Raw genomic sequence first — 20668 nt, 5'->3', positions numbered from 1 at the left:
CTCAGCCTGCTCACTGCTTTACATTCCAGAAATGCAGCCGAACCATCAGTAGGAAGCATAAAACACAAAAAAAATCGCAACACAGGGGCATATGGAAATACTCTGCTTGGTGCCGAGCCATGTTGGAATAAATAGAAATGAAAGAGCTAGCTTATGTGCTGCACAAGCTCACAGTCATGAAATCAAAAAAGTTAGCTTACTGCCTAGAGACTGCATAAAATTAATACATAGTAATTTGAAGGCTAAATGACAGACAGCTTGGGATAATGAAAAAAAAAAAAACAAGCTGCATTTTGTAAAGCCTGTCATCGGGAAATGGTAGACCTGTATGCACCAGGAACGTTTTATGGAGGTAATTTTATGTCGTCTCTGCATAGGACAGACACACAGCTGACGCATAAGTTCGTAATGACGAAACAAGACAAACCTTTTTGTGAAAGATGTGGACGAGCTCACATTAACCCATATTTTACTGTCATGCTCAAAACTGGAAAAACTAAGAAAAAAGTACATCATTGAGTTTTATAATGAACATATTCCTTTTCATCCATTGCTCCTCTTGGGTGATAATGCAATTGTTGAGATACCTTATATTTTTAGCTTTTTTAGAGAAGCTGGTTTTCTTGAGAAACTATAAATTTAAACTCAGCACCTCACTTGCTTTTGAAACAACTCGGCCACTTTCTCATTCCTGATAATATGGCTTAAATCTCTCTCTCATTGGTTAGGAACCTCAAGGTCCTTGCCCAGCCAAGGATGGCTACCTAGGTTACCTGGCCTTCTTTAAAGCTTTTGTCATAAGTCATTCCTAAATTTCTTTCTTTTATCTTTACTAGGCAGCACGAAATATTTTTTTAGGCCCTTTACATCACCGTTGATTTGCACTTTTATATAAAATCCTATTCAAAACAATTTTCTATACCTTGACCTTGGCACATGATAGCCTTAGCTGCTTAAGCGCCATTAAACCCAACACAACGCGTCAGTACTTTAATGCATGAGTCTTCCAAGCAGAAACAGCTGCCATGCTTCCACTACTAGGATGTTTTGAGCTTCTTAGTCGTACACCCATTTGCCTTTATTTGCTTTTCCTACTTCAGTCAACCCTTTTAGTCCTCCTGTTTCTCAGCAACCAGAAACACCTTCTTCATATTTTCATTGCCACCTTCTCTGCTCCTGCATGCCGCATGCTTTGCCCCAAGGTCGTCAAAATGTGGCTTCTCATAGCGATTCTCAAGCCTTGTGGCAAAGGTCGCTTTAGCTACCTTGAAAAGCCAAAAAGAAAAAGCGCTGTACTCATTCCTTGGTTCCGAATATAATGCGAGGTGTGTTCTGAAGCGTACTTTGATATGTCTCGCGGAATTTTGAGGATTGTTTGTTCTCAGTTCGAGGAATCTGAAGCTTTCCACTGTAGAAAGTTAAGGCCTTACCTTCAGTCTTTTATTTGCTTGACTGCTGCTGGATGGCGACGGCGACGGATGGCGACGGCTGAACGTGTTATACTTTGCTGCTAGCAAAGGTTTTCTCAGCAGGAATGACTTGTGCACACATTTGCAGTTGACACATATTTTATTTCACCTTTTTGCTGTCGTGATGTACTACACAAACCCTTCTGGACGGCATGATAGCTCTAAGCATTTTCACCTAAAGCATGATAGATGCGGCATATTACATATACGTTGATGACCTCCAAGAACAAGAATGCCTTAAAGTAGCGTCCTAAATGAGTCTGCCGTGAAAACATGTTGCACAGTTGGCAGTCGCTTCAAGCTCTATTTGCAAAACATTACTGGAAGGCTTAAGGCAGATACTTCGTATGTACATGGATGTGCTGCTTTCTTTGTGGCCGTTGATTAGCTGGTAACGTGTTGCTGTACCAATTGATGTTTCGGGACAATTTTCCGGGTGTTTGTCGATGCATTCGTTGGTTTTATGTTGGGCAGGCACGTCTGGCCATCTTCGTGTGGAATTTGCAAGGATGTGATGTTCGATGCTCCCTTCTTGATGAAGCTCGCTTCATTGTCAGTGCATTGGAGATGCAGCTTGTTGTCAGCCGTCAAAGCCCGCAGCGGATGGTCACTGTAGAATGGAAATCATAGTTCATAGTGAGTTTTAGTTGTGCACTGCAAGTGCCTTGTGCTCTCGTAAGGTGGGTTGTTACAAAAAAATTCGCTGTGGCTTAGCTTGGTTAAGCCCGGTAATTGCAAAAGCAATATCCGTACCTACGCCATGGTTCAGCTGGTAGTGTAGCTGGTGGTGGTGCTTGTGGTTAGGCTTGTGGTGATGCATCGGTTATACAATCCAGTGCAATCTAATCTAATCTAATGTAATCTATTATAATGTAATCTAATCCAATCTAATGTCCACTACTCGCAGACGGGGCGAGATGGTCGCCCAGCTCTTCGGCGTGACGTCACACAGAGGTCATGCGAAAGGTCAATGGTGGCACCACCGCTTAACGGCAAAGGCTTGAAAGTGCAAGTAGTAAAGCTTTTGCTTTAAAAGTTTGTTTTGAAAACATAGCCTGTACAACACCACCTTGCTGCACCGAGCTGACCATATTAATAAAACACACACCCTGAAAAGTATGGAAATGTAAATACACTGTCGTTAAATATGGTTGCGGGAAACCTAAGAAATGTTTCATCTTAGTTGAAAAGAGGCACCTAGGCATAACTACTTGAAATGCGAGCAACCGTACTTGGCCTGACAGCAAAGCACTGCAGGACGCTTATCAATCTTCCGCATGAAGTTGGCTAAAATTATGACCTCTGAGGTCGCAGCACTTATGCACGCAGTATTTGAGGCAGTGATCATGCAAGGCCTCTAGCTGCCATTGGAAACTGTAGTTGCATATGTTTAAAAGTTGTTCCCTTCTTAACAAAACAGAAAAAAAAATGTTGGTTATACACAATTTCTGGTATTTAAAATTTTTCGCTTACTGATGACTGTCACGGCAACTGCAAGCAGTCCACAAATGCGTGAGGTACAGAAGCATATGTTTTCATTCGCTGGAACCATGTTGTGTGATTAAATGATAAACTCGAAGGTAAACTGTAGGGTTTAACGTCCCTAAGCAACACTTGGACTATGAGAGACTTTTTAGTGCTCCAGATTAATTTAGAGCATCTGGGGTTCCTTCACGTGCGGTGACATCCCACGGAACGACTGGGATTGAACTTGGGTCCCCCAATTCAGTAGCTGAGCACTCTAACCATTGAGCCACAGCAGCGGGTTAAAATTTACAAGCAAACTCTCAGTAGAATTCCATCAATTAACTCAATCACAAAAGACGGACTCTGATATAAAAGCAGCACACAATGGATGGCCACATATTTAAATGTTTGTCTCATTAAATTGATATAATCAATAGACCGGTTACCTGTCGGGAGTGATGACTGTGGAGATTTCACCAAAACGGGGTTATCTAGCCACCATATTGGGGCTTGGCAAACTTCAGGTATGGCAACTCTTGAGATGCCTATTTTCTTCAAAAATGGAATTTTGCATGCTTAAAAAAAACGTTTCTTCGTCAAATAAGCAATTTTTTCTTCGATATTGGGTTCTACCTTAACCAAGTGACGCTTACTGAAATTTATGGCAGCTCTTGAGATGCCTATTTTCATCAAAAATGGCATTTTGCATGCTTAAAAATTCAAAACAGTAAAAAAAAACGTTCCTTCGTCAAATAAGCAATTTTTTCTTCGAGATTGGTGTCGTATCTTAACCAAGTGACGCTTAGTGGAATTTTTACCGAAACCAAAGCCCAGGCATGCCAGAAAATTGCGTTAAACCTAAGTACACGTAGCACCGCCACGCGCGCATTCGTACAGCTGCGGCTGCATGGTGATTTGTTTACGTGCTTTCTGGGGTAACGCAATTTGCCGTTAGTCGGCAATTGTGTCCGAACACGAGGAAAGCCGTGCAGCGTGCTAGCCGATACGAAGTGTCTCATGAAAGGTGGTAGGGCTGGTGAACCCCTGGGTCTCCGCTCGACTCCACTCACGGCCTGAACGCAAGCACGAGCGCCGAATCTTTCGCCTCAAAATCTGTGCGCTTGGGCTACGTGCGGCCATTGGGCTTAGCGAATTATCGCAAGCTCTCGGCGACATTCACGCCCTGTTGGGCTCGTACTCATTTCATTTTTTTTTTTTTTGTACTCATTTCAGCAAGCTTCAGACATCGAATCGGCTACTTGCATGCGAGTGCAGGCCGCCTGCAGTTGCCGCCGTGACGGCCGTCTCGGTCGGTGGGCTAGTTCGGCCAGAAGCAGAGTTTACTTTCTTTGAAAATAGCGCCACCAGTGATCTCTACTAGTGAACTGGATGGCTCATCGAGCGCCCGAAAGTGAAGCCACCGGAAGTAGACGTTCCCGGAAGTCAGCTTTTGGCGTTACACGAAATGAGGCATATCAGTGTTTTTCAGTTTCGGTTTTCACCTTGGTATCTCGTCTTTTCGTCGTTCTCGTCTTTTTTCACAATAATGCCCACCTGTTACGCCGTCACCTGCATGAAAAGACCTGCAAAGTCTTCAGGAAAGCGTTTTAAAGTGAAGACCTTTTGCATTACTATGGGACGATAGTAGCAGACGACAGGACGTCGCTACACGCAAGACGTACGTGCGGAGCCTTGCTCAGCTCTGCTCTGTGTCGTTTCGTTTCGTTGCGCTAGCGTCGCGCTCTCTAAGCGCAAGTTATACCATCAATTGAGGATAAATTTAAGAAAGAATAGGTGGACATTTGAACCAGGCAGTCGACTTTGCAGGGACCACTTTACCGAATTATGTTTCTGTCGGACCAGAGCGAGGGCGCGGCTACTACCTGGTTAGGTGTCGGCGGTGTTCACATCAGCACTTCCAAAAGGTACGGTACTGTTTTTTGCAACGGGATGTATCAAGTACTGTCTCGTATTGTGCTAAATTATGCTTGAATGTGCTTTTATTCGTGATGCTTGGTGCAGTTGACTTCTAATCGCGCTTGCCATCCGTTCCTCTTCCACATCGAAAAAGGCACGCGCTGTAGCATTCGTCCATCTCGTTAGTCGCTCGCGCGCTGTGCATCTTTATATATGCCAACGACTAGCCCGAAAATTTTGTTTTGCGTGCTTCTTGTAGGTGCAGTTGTACAAACGTGGCTGTACTATAAAGTTGGGTTAAAAGCGGTAATAGACGTCTTAAAGCGATCAACATCACCCGTGATTTACGAGACGAAACATCGGCTGCCTGCGACTCGAAACTGAAACTGGCTCTTCGAGGGGCGAGCGTCGGGATTTCAGTGATCGTTCGACTTTTCCCTGCTACGCGAAAATTCGGATTAAATATGACCTTAGCCTAATCGTGTTTCCACTCTTCCCCTTTACGTTAGGAAGACAAGAACCAGATGTACGCACGCCTTCACCGCGGGAGGGTGAAACCTGCATGTCCGTTTTCCTCGGTTTCTCTGAAATTACAGGGTTCTCCAAACGATACTGTCATTTCAGCTTGCTTATTCCTTTGATATAAGAGCAGATATCACGCGAGAACAACACAAAAATACGAACGAAAGGACGAAAAACAACGACTTCTTGCATTTATATACACAGCACACACCCGACTTCCGGAACAAGCCTTCTAAATTCTGGTGGCTTCACTCGCGCTCGCCTCGGAATGCGGCATCCAGCCATCATATAAAGATCAGAGGGTGCCTCTGATTGGTCGGAGAGTTCCATTGCAAATGCGTCATAGAAATGACGTAGCTACGCTTTTTTTCCCCAGGTCGTTTGAATCTGGAAGGATTTAGGGAACATTCATTCGCGATTTTCTCAGCAACGCAGCCGCCTTTACGCACAGAAAAAAAACGTCGGTAGTGTTTCCGAGTAATAATCTACCCCACTTACTTTGTCTGATATAATTGCGAAAGCAACACTACGCTAGTCGCCGAGCCATTTCGCGGAGCCGAGGGAAGGCTATACTGCGCATGCACGAGGAGCAGTGACGTCACATGGCGTACAGCTAGCGCGCGGCCGCCGCATGCGCAGTAGCGGCGCATAGCTAGCGTGCCGGGGCCGCCGCCGCTGCCGCGCGCTCTCCATCGCCTCTCTCTCTCTCTCCTCGTTGCTTTCGCAATCCTCCAGGTTTAACCAGAGCTAAACCGCTGCCAATTTTTCCTTTTAGTGTCCAGTACCCGCGCTCGTTTTGCGTGTCGGTCGAGACCAGTGACGACGATTTTGAAACGAATAAGTTGATTTATCATAATCAGCCGAATCTCCGCTGACTTTCCCGTGTTGTGCCAGCCGCGGCCATCGTATTTTGGGTTCATTATTTGCGCGTAATTATTTTAGAAAATTAAAAATAAAACGCCCACAACGTTGATAAGGCAACATACTTAATGGCGGGCAACTGTGAAAAAGCATGAACTGTGTCGAAAAATGCACAGAATTTAATGCCGTACACATGCGAGCGGCCCACTGAAGGACTGAAGGTGCCAGATTTAGTGACGTCACGTTAACGTCAATTTTCCAAAATATCGGTGAGGCGCGAAATACGAAATTTTAAAAATAGAACTGCTTTTCGCTGCGAACGAACTGCGGGGAAATGATTACATGGTGTAAGGACTAGAGATGTAAAATTTCAAGAAGTTTTGAATGGCATGAAAAAAAACATTCTTTTCGGGGTTTTTCTCATGAAAAATTCGAAATTTTGCAAAATGTGCTAAAAACAGATTTATTTGCTACAGCACAACGATTAATAATAATGCTCCGAAGTTCAGTCGAATATGCAGTTGTAGATGTCATATTGTGAAATGAAGATAAATAACGATTTGCACTCCAGGCGAATATGGATATATAAATATCGTATTTGTGGAACGAACTTCTTGTTCTATTGCACCGACAAAGGGAACATGAAAACTGATCTATAAGTATTAGTGTGTTCTTAAGTCAAGCCTGTATCTTATGTGTGACCTGGCCTCCCACCCGCGTACTCGCAGCACGAACGTTTTAAAAGCACTAAATGGCACCGGCGATGACGACTGGTCTCCAATCGTTCAACGATGCAAACTGTTATGGTTTTCAAAGCAAAAACAAAAACCTAAACTGAAAGCAAGAAATCATAGAACCTTGAAATTGCATTCTGAAATTTTCGATGTTTCTTTCCATTTTTTCTCGTCTGAAGAAAAAAAACGAAAAAAAAAACGTTTTTTTTTTTTTTCAAAAATTGCAGCGTTTATTTTTCAGGCCTTCACATCTCTAGTAAGGACATAAACCGGTGGCGTCTCTGCTTGTACTGCAGGCTTATGAAATGTTTTGTGCTGGTACCAAGGGCGTTCTGTTCTTACCTGCTTGTGAATCCGTGTGGCCCGCTTGTTCACATCTGCGGAAGGAACGGGAAAAGAAGAGATTCGTTAGTTACTGCGTTCCACGAGGAAATTAGAAGTTCTGGCTGAGAGCCCTCGCCATAAAATTTATTGTGCGGCTTGGCAAATAGCACGGTGAGTTAACTTAGGCTAAAAGAGGCACGGTGCTTTTGACCTCGTCGCGGTACTGGCTCCATCTATACTCCTCAGCAATATAGCTTGCATTACATTGCTGCAAGACGCTTTCCGAAGACTCCCAATCTGCGAGTTAAGCAGTAGACCTCAGTTGCGCTGCAAAACTTTGCTCACATCCCTGTTTTGAGGGAACGATTAGTCCCGATCTCTGTCGAGCGGCGCCCTTATCTCTTATCTATGCTAAAGCCAAATTAAGCGGTGTTGCACGAGGGCGTGCCGCCAGTATTTGATCCTGAAGCCTTCAGACAGACTTCATTAATTCGTCATTTTGCGGGAGCCATATAGCCTCGTATTTTAAATGGACACTGAGAAAAGTTACATCGATGCTATGGTTATTTCTGTAGCCGATTCTGCAGTTCTTTCTGGCTAGGATGACGTTTGCCCGGCAAGAAAAAAAACTCCTTTATTGACCAGGAAAATGAATTGAATACTTTTATTCGATTCAAACTCTCGATGTACTCACCAAAAAGTATTTCCTAATCATCGTTTGGAACTGAATATAGGTGTTGCTTCGCCTCGGGGATCCGCGTGGAAAAATCTATCCAAACGCACCCGAGACTGCATTCTAAAATGGCAGTGGTGGCGACACCTGCGTTTAATTTTTTTAACCTTTCCTAGCATATAAAAGCTCTTTTTTCAGTGAAAGTAGTGCCTTTGTGATAGAGTTCGGTATTCTATCGGTACAGGTCAACTTCAATTTGTCTTCAGTGTCCCTTCAAAGCCTATCTGCCAGAAGTGCGATGACTCGAAAGTCCGAGCAGTAAAAAGTAAACGTTTACTCAACATCCCTCGTGCACCATATATGTATTCGGCTTTTAGGTCCTCGACAATACCGTAATCGACAATCCACCTATCCAACCATGCGGACAGGTGCATTTTAAATCTCGCTCGATTTGCTAGCAGCGGATCCTAGCATAGAGTTTCTTAATATTACCTTGAGGGAAAGGTGGCGCCACCGTCTACGCGAGTTTCTTAACACTTTTATCCACCGTCGGAATGCCGGGAAGGTGAGGTTTCGTACTTTGCTTGGCTAGTTTTGGGCCGATAACGTGTATTCTGCCTCTGAACCGGTAGCTGCGGTGCGATGCTCTCCTGCACGCCGATAGAACTATTTCAATACTGAGTTTTTCACTTCGGTAAATTTAACGCAAGTGTTAGGCTGGTATCCAAAATTTTACAGCATTTCTTTTATGTTTGCCTGGAAGAAGGTCTTAATACGGCTGAGTCAACGTTTCATAGCCAACAATAGCCGAGCCTAATACGAAACCTCATCTTCCCGGCATTCCTGCTCCGCTCTATGGTAGATGAACTATCACAGCGCCACTTTTCCCTCTAGGCCATTACGTGAAGTAAAATTGACAAACTATGAATCCTAAGGAGCAATTAAGCACTTATAATCGCAACAGTGCAAAAAGGCGTCATAATTTAGCGGTTGATTAATGATTCGCATAATTTGAAAGAAAAAAAATTCCCTCGATTTCATTGCCAGGCACTCAGTGCTCCGCCTCATCCTTCCTACTTCTTCGGGAATCTTTTTTGCTTGTTTTTTTTTTTCATGGCGTCCTGAATATGACGAGCATATGCAGGTAGTTGAAAACGAGGGAATGATTGGAAGTAATGGTAATTGATTCGCCGTTTGTAATCTACATCCACTCTACCTTGAGATGAGTACCGCAGTTATAAATTCCGCATAAGCGCTGATACTATGTCTTAGCAACTATTTTTAGTGAAACGTTTAGTGAATTATTTAGGCAATGTGCCGAAGGTCGGGCATTGTTCAAAACATTTTGGACAGGGCGGAAGAGGTGACGGAAGAGATGAAAAACATCACTCAGGTTGTTAAGAATGTCCACACGTCAAATTTCAAACCACAGTATAGAAAAACCCATGCGATGATTCGGACAGAGAAACCGAAACAATGGCTGGATAAGTGTCAACAAAGGTCAAAAGGGAAACTGAAGGTAGGTCTTAAATTTTGAATTCAAAGCCTTCTTTTTCTGTGGTGGGAGGTGGGAGCTCAGAGTGAAGGCACCACTTGGATGGAACAACACACTTGTGGGATGTCATGCTTCGAAAAAGACCGCTCCTGCATCTCGCGAACGGCCGCCGCCAATCTCCTCCTCGTGACGTCATCGCGGCGGAAAAAAAAATCGTTTTTGATTGGTCAGCGAGCTTTATCGCGCACCAATGGCGGAGATGCCTGCTTCGATGTAATCACTGCGCAATGACTGAAACAGACGCCACGCCAATCATAAAACGGTGCCAGCCATTGCCAGATTGTCCTCGTCAGCTGGACAGTCGCAGTTTCTTCTCCCGGCTTGTCCGGCGTTCAGTTTCTTGCAAAGTTCTTCAGCTTCCCTTTGAGAAATAGTTAGCGCTAGACTATCAGCGGCGCTACGTTCAGCTTGGTTCAGGTTCAGTTGCGTCGGCATATCAGAAAAATTAGTTACGGCACGCTTCTTCACTTGCAGTAGTCGACACAAGCTTCTCCGCAGCAGGTCGTCGAGTAGACGAAGCTGTCACACGGCGCCTGTTGGGAGCCAGCATGCGTGACTGATGTAACAGCGAACGACATTTGAACCTTGGTAATAAGTGTTACAAGCGCAGTCAAAAGAATTTTGTAGAGTTGGCAGTACCGCTGAACCACTTGTGAGTAGAGCGCTTTTGCAAAGCGTTACCGTGTGCCGCTATCTCCTACCACTATTGCAAGCCGCCTATTGTGCATGCGCAGATTGCGGCAAGCAGCAGTTGTATTTGTTAACGCTATGCTAAAATTCCCTAGTAACTGTATACGCGAGTGGGAAACAGCATGTGGGTCACTAGTAAAGGCGAGTGTTGTAGTAGGCGACTGTGGGGGATATGTGAACAGTGGGTGTTTGAAACACGGTGGTTTAAGGTGGATTACCATGAAGCACGGATAAAGTGTTAAACTCGTGTAAGTGTGAGCAGGAAAAGCAGGGTGTGTTGTTACTTTTGTGTCATTTTGTTTTGTTTTTTATTTTCTACTCTCTATGTGCTTGCGAATGTCGCAACCAACACGCAGTAGAATGCGGTTAGTGCGAGGTAATGTTAGGCCGTTTACCTGTGTACTGTCAAAATGCCCGTGTTATGTGGCATTGACAGTGGCATCGTCATTGGGACAGCACCGCAGTCACGTGAGTGGTGTCTTAAGCCCTTTAGCGATTAATTGTCTCCCTGAAAAAGGTGCAGAAATGGTTCAGGTTTTAGTATTTATTTTTTTATTCAACTCTGTTTAAACACTGCGCTTGGTGTGCTTATTTCCTTAAATGGACACTGAGGAGAATTCCATTCAAATTTTATTGTTAGTTCAAAACCGATTTTATGGGTGTTTCTGGGTATGCTCGTCCGGCAGGACGCATTTTTTGCTGAGAAAATTAAATTTTTAAAATTCCCGCCTCTTGATCCAAACTCGAAAAGGTCTCCGTGATCACTGTTTTCAAGTGAATGGCTGTGTAGCGTGGCCTCTCGGATCCGCGTCCCAAAAAGTTTGTTGACGCACACAGTTTACTTGCGAAATCGGACAATGGTGGCGCCACATGTATTTCACTCTTTTTTTTTTACTTTTTCGATTATAAAAGCTCAATTATCAATGAAAATAGCGTCTTTATCATTACAATTCCATAATCTATCGATTTAGGCCACCTTGAATTTCTCCTCAGTGCCCTTTTAAGAAATACACGCTTCGTAGGGACGCATATGTGACGGAATGCATTTTGTCACTTGGATGCAAACGAAAGGAACCAGTGACTTGTGAAATTCTTGGTCGTGGCAAGCTAGTTAAATGGTAACCCTATTTCACAGGTTTTTCTCGCTTTTCCTTTTTTCTTCAGCGTAAACTTACGTCCGGACAGCGCTAGAGAAAATGAGTACGAAAGATGGAATAAAGGAAGTGTGGCAGAAAAGCACATACGTTATGAAAAGCTTAGAACCTTGTTATGACAACTTTATGTCGTTTGTATTTGTTTCGTCTCCCACCTAAGTACCTCCAAAATGTTTTTGTACCAACGAGTTGCCTGACCTAGGTCTTGAAAGTGACAGTTTCGTTGCGATATGGGGCTGATATAAATGTACGTTTCTTAATTCCACGATTGTGTAATGTAGCAGCATTCTTTGAGAAATGAGCTTAATATATCAGTAAATTATGTTATAAGTGCCGCTCTTACGCACTCCACGCACAGAATGCGTACTTCGTCATAGCATATGCCGTGGGTTTTTATGGCATGGTCGCTGGGTAAACGGCACTTCAAATTAGAAGGCATATCGGTGTCATGACTGTCCAAGTCTTGTTGAGCATTGTCAGGAACCAGTTGGTGGCATTTTGGTGGTACTGTTGTTTCGGTGTTCTGCTTATACCTTGGTGGTATATCACCTGGGGGTACCTGACCCATTTCCCAACGCCCCGAATTCCCAACAGGGCTAGTAATGGCCGTCCTTATTTATAGACATGTCTCATTATGGTGTTTTATGTTCCTACGTTGTAGTTGTTGCTACTATGAGCGCATTCCATTCGGCGACTCTACCATGAGCACTGAAGTTGCTCAATAGAATATCAGCACAGAAAATTTCATTTACAGCAAGGATAAGTTCCGGCGTGAACGATGTATCGGAGCAAAAACGAAACAGCAAATTAAGAAGCAGGACCAGTAGTAATGAACGAAATGAATCTGGTGAACCTCGCGACCAGCCTTATGACACTCATAACTTCGAAACTGTTACGAATTGCACACGCGAGAACGGTTCGTGTCGATTCCTAATATTTTTGCATTGTTTACGACTGTGTTGAGCACTTTTGCATCATCAAATACTGCATTTCTCTCTTGTTACCATTATTTCCCTATCCAAAAACGCAACAGAAAATTTCCTTTAGTCACAACAGATCTTCCTGTAGTATTTTGGGACCTCACAACAGAAATTCTTGTAGTAACAACAGGACTTTCTGTAGTAATGTGTGACCTCCGTCGTAACGACAGAGCCAGTTCTGTAGGAACAACAGACAACTTCTCAATACTACAGAAATATCTGTCGTAACGACAGGATGTCAAAAATTTCTGCTGTATATTGGGAGCGGCTCTGTCGTCTCTGTCGTTTTTTTTTTTTTTTCCAACTGAGTTGCCATTACACTTATTGCGTTTTCATAACAGCACCCTTTTGTAATGTTTCCGCCATGAGGAAATGCCAAAATTAAGAAATAAACGAGTAAATATGTATTGCAGTCCTCCTACGTCTCGACTGACCCCTGAATTAATCGACGTCATCTGTCTATGGGTTCCGCGCAATGTTGCTCGATTATAAATTAGCGAAGTATAGGTGGCAAGCAACATTAGTGAGGCACTTCGCCTGTATTCAATAACAATATTTGTGTTTAATTTGCATCGCACTTGCGAAGGGATTATAGGGTGTCTATGTCCGTGGAAAAACTCCTTGATGAAAAAAATTAAGTATACTTATATCCGGAAAGTAATCGCCGTCATACATTTGAGTGAACTGTTTTCACATTATTTAGAATTGTAGTCTTACGATAGAATCAAACGCGAACACAACCAACAATATTTCCCCCCTTGTTACTTTCAGATACAGTGTGAAACCAACTTCGGACGAGATTCCATCCCGTGACCTTCGGCTGGCTCAGCATCTTAACTCCAAAGCCACTGAGTCACCGGGGCGGCTCACTCGTATATCGAGCTAAGTTCTTGAAGAATAGAGAATTTTAGAATATCGTTACCGTGTACCGCTACAGCAAGCCGCCTACAGTGCATGCGCAGATAGCTTACGGTTGAGAAATGGTGCGCTAAAACTCTCTAATAACACATGCGAATTTTCGCGCGTGATTACGGTCCGATAGTACGTATAGCTGGCGGCTGGGAGCTAGTCTTGGTCTCTACAGTGGCATCCGAGGACGGCGCACACTGCAGGGCGCTCTGACTGGAGCACGCTAACCCGAGTGCTGTCTCTTATATTTAGGGCGTCGTGCTCCCGCGGTTGGCTCGGCCCTGAGGGGGAGTCCGAAATAACGCCGACCTCATGTGCGTCGGCAGGGACTAGAGCGAAACACGGCCAACACAATTCCTATCCGGCTCGCTACCTATGTATTACGTTCAGCAATTAATCTTGCAAAAATAACTCGCGACCTGCATTTTTATAGTGGGGTGCTCTGGTATTACAACACGACTCAGCTTTTTTTTTTTTAATTTTGTGGAAAAAGAGCGCGGTTTGTCGCAATCCCGTTGAAATCGCGTGAGCATGCTGTCCCGCCTTTAGTTACAGTACATCAAATGTGCATATTCGGCATTCTTCTAATTCAGTGCATTTTTTGTAGCTAATGTGAACCACTGCCGGTTGTATTTTACGCATCCGACCGAATTAAGAGGTTTCACTGCCGTTGTTGACATTTTTGGTATCCCCTTGGGGCCGTGTGCCTGAGGCATTTTTCTGGACGTCTCGTATTACGAAGCAAAAATGTTTGTGTGCTGAAATTTTAGTGGTCTACTCTGTAGTGTCCTAACTGCGATAGCACAAACACTGTGCAAATGGCAACGAGCGGCAAGAGGATCAGCACACTCTTTGGCAATAATTTGGTACGATAAGAGATTGTGTGGCGCGCTAAACTAAACATGTTGAGCCCTTTTCATCATCTCCATATGTCAATATTCACCTCAGCACGTTCAAACAAAGTTTTTTTTTTTTTTTTTTTTAACCAATCAGTTCTTTTAGAAGGCCTGCCCAGGGCTTTAATCAGCGCGCCCGACTCTTGCGCAGCTTGGGCTACCACACTGGTCGTCTACCCAACTTGAGCACATGGCCAATGGCCTACATTATGGAATTCTGCTGGATTCACCCAACGAGGCACACTTCTACTTCTTTGATTCATGTCGCACGGCGTACCGGTGTAAACGAAAAAATACTGATACCCTGAGCTATTATCCGCGTAGCTCACGGTAAAAATGGCTAAGGCTACGAGCTTTCATCACAACTGATTGCATAGACAAGAGCTATGATAAAAGCAAAAAATTATCGCACTGCAAAAGGGTATTCGCGCTAAACTTGTGAAGGTAATAATGTGATCAGGCGTCTGCACGAAAGTTACTCTAAAATAAAGGAATATGATCCTCGCTTGCATCGGTTACTTCGCGCTTATAAAATAATTCCTTCCTTGCTGCTTCGACCTGTACCACGTTACGTGCGTTGATTGATTGATTGATTGATTGATTAATTAATTAATTGATTGATTTTTTACCACTATTTTGTTGACATTTTCAAACAGGAACGTTTAAAATGAAAACAAATTGTCCCTCGACATCATTTTCGCCTCTGATCTGCCGTGGACAACGAACGCGGTAGCAGATTTTGTTCTTCAAATAAATTTTCGCAAAGGCATTCAGAATTGCGTTTAAAACTGTCTCCTGAGCAGATCCTTTCCATCGCGTCGACGACATCCTGGTGGGCTCCTTTGTACACGAACACCCTACTGGTGCAGTGCGGCTTCGCATATGCTTCAAACACATCGCGCGCCTGCTTTCGGAGGATCTCACCGCGCTGTTCCGCTCCAGCTGCTGTCTCGCCGTGTTCATCGATGTTCGGCTCCCGACAGCACTCCCCATCCCCTCTATTCCCGCCTACAACTCTCCGATTGTCTGGCGCTTTATTTTGGAACGCCGTCGCTCGTCGCACTGCCAGTGAGTCGCTAAAAATACTGCCCCACCGACCACGACTCGCGAATAAGGGCGGCCCGGGAGAGAGACACCGGAGGGTGCAGTGGGACGCGGACATCATACGGCAGGCTGCTCTCGGAGGAGACCCTCGCGACTTACGTGATACGCAGCGAGTACGACGGGCCAGGGAGAAACTTAGTGCGGGAAAAGACCTTGGTGAATGAGCGTTCTGGAGAAGTAGAGTGGAAATATAGATAAGACCAATCCCTCTCATTTTACGCGCAGGGGTGACTCTATCGAGGAGATTCGCGGTGTTTGAACACCGTTGTTTTCACCCACGGCTCAGTATTCGCAGCATATGTCTGCCGTAACGAACCTCTCGATGACGTCGCCATTCCAAAATCGCGTGGCTATATACTTCATCATGACCAAAATCACTATCATCATCAGCCTGACTATGCCCATTGCAGGGCAAAGGCTTCTCCCATGTCTCTCCAATTAACCCTGCCCTCTGCCAGCTGCGGCTACCGTAATCCCGCAATCTTCTTAATGACGAACATGGGCGTGCTCAAGTCTTTTCATAAAGGGAGGAGCAGAAAAGTTCATTTTACCGCCCTGCTGTTCATGTGTTCCCGGAGTAAGCCCTTCCTTCTCCAATTTCAGAAAGCTTTTTGGCGTGTACATTTAAGCCTGCATTTGAGACCACGGAGTAGTAAGCATCGTACCCCCCACCCACAATATTCTTCCCCCTGATGTCTGGACTATTTTTAACTTCAGCGCTTCGGCCTGTATTTAAGACCATGAAGTTGTAGGTTAATTTTATTAAAACTTCTTTCTGCGCGAGTTGGTGCGTATCGGTCTTGCAAAAAGTTTTAACGCAAACAGATACAGACCACGAGAAATACGACACGCAAACACAAGCGTTGTGTCGTCTGTGTCTTTTTACAAAAAGTTGTAAACGCCTGTATCCCCCCCTCCGCCGCCCTACCCCATTTCCTATTTCTGCCCGTGTCTTAATACAAGCACTTCTACCTGTATTTGGGACATACTAGACGACACTTCGCTCAACACCTGCTCGTGCCACCTTAAATGCGGTTCTCTTTCTTCCGCGTAGAAGGCGCGTCAGAGAGCGCGTGCCTTCCCTGACGCGTGCCTTCCCTAGCCGCGTATGCTAAGCCTGGCGTGACCTCGTATGCAGCGCTTGATGGAGTCGGGCCGCGCGTTCCCTGTTTTCATTCCGAGGCCCGTGCCAAGAATTCTTCTTTCCTCGTCTCGTCGTTCACTCCGTGAAGAGAGGTCGTGGCGCCGACAGAGTATTTGCGCGTCTCGCCTGCTCTACTGCGTTTGTTGTTTACCCCAGCTGGAGTTCAACGTCACGACGAATCCGCCGGATTCACGCACAAGCGGCAGCTTGCGATGCCTGGATATAAACCGCCTTGTTTACTCTGGCTTCGCTTCGCTCGTCATGACTCGATTATGCTGCTGCTGTTGACGTTGGCCCCATGCGCCGTTGCTTTACGGATGGAAGTTATGGGATCTACGGTTACGAGTATTTCCGGATTTCACCGGCGTGTGCACACCTTTCAGTCGTCTGTTGAGGGTTGGAAGGGTATTCTTCTCAAGACCTGTCGGATTATTTTCTCGGCTTGCTGACACTAATTAGGCAATAAGTGCTTGGTAGGTGAAGTGTGCCTTGAAATAAAACATGAAACTAAATGGGATAATCTGATAATGGGATAATGGGATAATGGGATTCCTGAATCTCAGGGTCATGGCCGCTTTGAGGCGCACCGCTCCTCTCTGCTTTGTCCAAGTATAATTTCCTGATGAACTATTCTTTTTTTTTCTCTCTCGCTCTCTCTTTTCAACCCTTTAACCGCTTCTCTTTGAGTTTGGTTTGGTTTGGTTTATTGGGGTTTAACTTCCCAAAGCGACTCAGGCAATGAGGGACGCCGTAGTGTAGGGCTCCGGAAATTTCGACCACCTGGGGTTCTTTAACGTGCACTGACATCGCACAGTACACGGGCCTCTAGAATTTCGCCTCCATCGAAATTCGGCCGCCGCGGCTGGGATCGAACCCGCGTCCTTCAGGCCAGTAGCCGAGCGCCGTAACCACTAAGCCACCGCGGCGGTTCTTTAAGTGGAGTCGAACACACACGTACCACGAATACAACTTGAGCGTCTCCCAAAAATTTTGTTCGTACAATGTCAGCTGCGCAGTCTGACCCTCCCTTGAGATCTCGTCGTCCCCATACGTGAAATGACGTCATTACTGTGCAAGGTCACACGACCGATGACAGTTGGTCATGTGACCGGTTGATCACAATAATGCTTGCAGCTGAACCTCCGAACACATTCTCATGCCACATTTTCTGTTACACATACACATATAGATAGCGCTGAAAATTGTGTCACATTTTGCGAGCGCCCCTTCAGCTTTTATTTCTTTCAGTTTACGTATATTAGGGTCGTTAGTGTGGCGTCATTCATATGCGAGCCAGCTGTGTGGGCGACGGTGCAGTGCACACGTCTGGCACGCTTCTGCCTTATTTTGACTTAATTTTTCGTCGTCCTGCTCAACTGGGTTTCTGAATGACGTTTACACCTTGACGCAAAACGAAGCGACCACCGTCTTTGAGCACTTATAAATGAGCCAGGTTACAGCGATTAACTTGCGATGTTGTGCCTACTGCTTTCCATTTTTTTTTTAGTTGCCACTGTAACTCTGCCCTCGTCTCCTTCTATTTCTTGTCCGTCGGGCCCTCGCACTACCTCTCAACATGGTAGGAGCTAACACAGATGGCATTTCCTCTGAGGCAGACCCTGCAAGCATTCATACCGAACCTCAACCTTCATCTCCGTTTTCAGAGGCCGTTCTACGAAGCCACTCCGAAAGAATGCGCCGGAAGCGCCTTGGTCCATATTTTTAGTGGCCTAGAAATGGAAGGAAGGGGAGGGGAGGAGTAAGACGCCCGGAGCACCATACTTGAGGAGAAGAGGGTTCGTCCGACGCTGGCGGTGCGCAGGTCGTCAGTGCTCGCCTCTCGCCGTACCCTCTCCATTTTCACCGACTCCGAGCATACGTATAGCGAGGCTAAAACGGGAGTACCGAGATGTGTCCTCCCCTGTCGCCAGCAGGTGGAGCGGCATACATTCCTCTCCTCTGAACAACCGCTGTGCCGCACGTTCTCCTCATATCATCATCCTTCAAGCTGAGCCTTCTAGCACCTACAGCACCCCCCCCCCCCCCCCCCCCCCTTTTCTGCTCCGTCGCTGCCTTCGGGTAGGAGGGACGAAAGCTAGTTGTCTTGGTTGTGAGGAGAAAAACGCAAGAAGCGAAGCAAAATTTAGTACTTAAATGGCAAGCAGCCAGACTCCTTTTTAGCTTTTTCAGTGAAAACCGTATGAGAGATTTTCTTCAGGAACTCAGGTGTCTGATGTCGCGTTGTGCTCTGTCATAGTTTGCCTCACGTAACGAGCAAAAAATTCGGGCTCATCTACTGCTAATGACAGTGCCACCCAAGTGGAACCCGGTAGACTTTATTTTTATAACCTGAACTGTATGAGGAACGTCGGCCAGTTTCGCAACGTTCGGCGTCCGCACAGGTACTGAGCAGGGACCGTATATTGACCTTTGAGCCTCCTCACAGTTCATTTGATTCCCTTACCCGGCTCCACGACAGCACTTGCCATGACACTCGTGGCCCAATTGCACCAGTGTTGCCTCTTAACCACTTCATTTATAAGTAACGTCATAGAGAGGTGTGACTAAACGAACGGCTAACTCTCAAATTCGCACAGTATTTCATAGTCGCCTGGAAATTTTTTCGCCCGCATATCATCTTTCTGCTCCAGCGCTTCTGGCAAACCCGGCAACTTTCGCATTCTCGTTCCCACACCTTAAAACACGAGAATTTTGGGGCTAAATTCATTTACCACAATATGAACGCTCTTAGAAAGTACTTGCTGAGGGTTTTCGAAGTCATGTTCGTGCTCATTTTGCACAAAGTGATCGTATCAGAAGGATTAGACGTATTTCGCTGCTTTTAATTACGGCGCCCGACCCGCCCCGTACAACCTTGGCTTGTTCTTTATGCTTGTTCCAGTAGGCAAGATGAACACACAGATGGAAGAACTGGGCCAGTATAGCCACTGCAAGAAAGCAGAGACGTCGTAGAGGAGACGTGAGCTCCGCGCGGTCTTATTTTGCTCCTGCGCGACCTCTGCGTTCCTGTTCGCTCCTAGCCTGTTCAGAGCCTGACAGATGGGTTTCGTGGCTCGGAGGAAAGAAAAGCAACAAAAAAAAAAAGATCAAGAAGACAGCGGAGAGAGTTGGGGAGAGCGGCCAGTGGCTTATTTTAAGACCCGGGCTCGACGTTCTTGGCTCCCATAACGCGACCAGCTATAGCCTGATTTCCCAAGCCCTGCTTGTTTGGGTTTGCAAGGGTTCAACGCGTGTCCGTGGCCAAGTTTTTTTTTTTTTTTTCAGAGCTGCCGTTGTGACGTGTTCGACCAGGTGCTCGAGACGTAAAGACGATGACTCGTGATTGATGGCAAGCCGTGGATGATGTTACCGGAACAGCATTTCCACTCGAAACGCGAGCTGCGCAATATCTTATGGTGCTTAACAGGCGCATGATGCCTTTCTTTTTTAGAGCGGTAATTGACTCTGACGTACTCCTAATATCGCTAATATTCAATGGCGAGTCAGCAGACTCGCCAGTATCTGTCAAAGAACGTTCATTTCACTGCTTTTAATTAGTTTTATTAGATGTTATATTAGAGAGCTACTTGATAACTTGAGGATGCGAACAGTGGATAGTCTGAAAAAAAAAGTGTAACCCCACTATATCAGCATGTTGAAATGTTGAGAAAAAAAGAAGATTATATTTCGTGTAGGTCACAAGTCTAAAAGTCACAAGAGCGCACTATTTTCGCTACACGACACTAAAATGATGCACTTGACTTCATAGAGAAAATATTGCGTTGATGAAACAGCGTAAAAAGACAAGAACGAGCAAGAAACTTTCACTTCAAAAATTGTTCAAAAATGCTTAACCTTCACCAACTTGTCAAATGTTCAGTTCTGCTAAAAATATTGCAATTATTATGACAAACTTTTACGAGAAAACACAATTTGTACCATTCTACAGTAGCTATTCGAATATTAATGAAATCAACTTGACGACCCTTTTACTCAGCTTTTAATTTCAGGTTAGCGAAATCTCTTCGAACTTTTTTTGCCTTTCCAACTTACGCTTAGCTTGTAACACATATAATATGTGTTAATTCATGTTAATATGATTCGTAGCCGTTCTTGTTGATCTTGTTTGTTGTTGTTGCTTATTTCCCTCAGTGCTTCAGCGTGGTTTTTTCGAGTGATGTGATCTTGAAGTCGTTTGCGGAGTTAGCATTTTGCTGGAATATATTTGCTACTTATACCATCTATGCTTTAATCTGTTTTTTTTTTCGT

General features: G+C 45.1%; 1 long non-coding RNA gene across 1 annotated transcript in view; it reads right to left on the bottom strand.

Moving 5' to 3' along the window:
- Positions 1 to 1550: 1550 nt before the first annotated feature.
- The window catches only part of LOC149365526 (uncharacterized), a 40016-nt gene continuing 20898 nt past the window's right edge, over positions 1551 to 20668 (bottom strand). The window contains exons 2-3 of the long non-coding RNA XR_016282923.1: positions 7313 to 7347; positions 1551 to 2079 (exon numbers count right to left, since the gene is read on the bottom strand). This is a non-coding gene — a long non-coding RNA (uncharacterized LOC149365526). The remainder of the gene's footprint in view (positions 2080 to 7312; positions 7348 to 20668) is intronic.

This window comes from Amblyomma mixtum, chromosome 1 (assembly GCF_055824585.1).
Source record: "Amblyomma mixtum isolate Tamu chromosome 1, ASM5582458v1, whole genome shotgun sequence".
Taxonomy (NCBI): domain Eukaryota; kingdom Metazoa; phylum Arthropoda; class Arachnida; order Ixodida; family Ixodidae; genus Amblyomma; species Amblyomma mixtum.
Note: the sequence above shows the minus strand (reverse complement) of the source record. Positions and strands in the feature narration are given on the sequence as shown.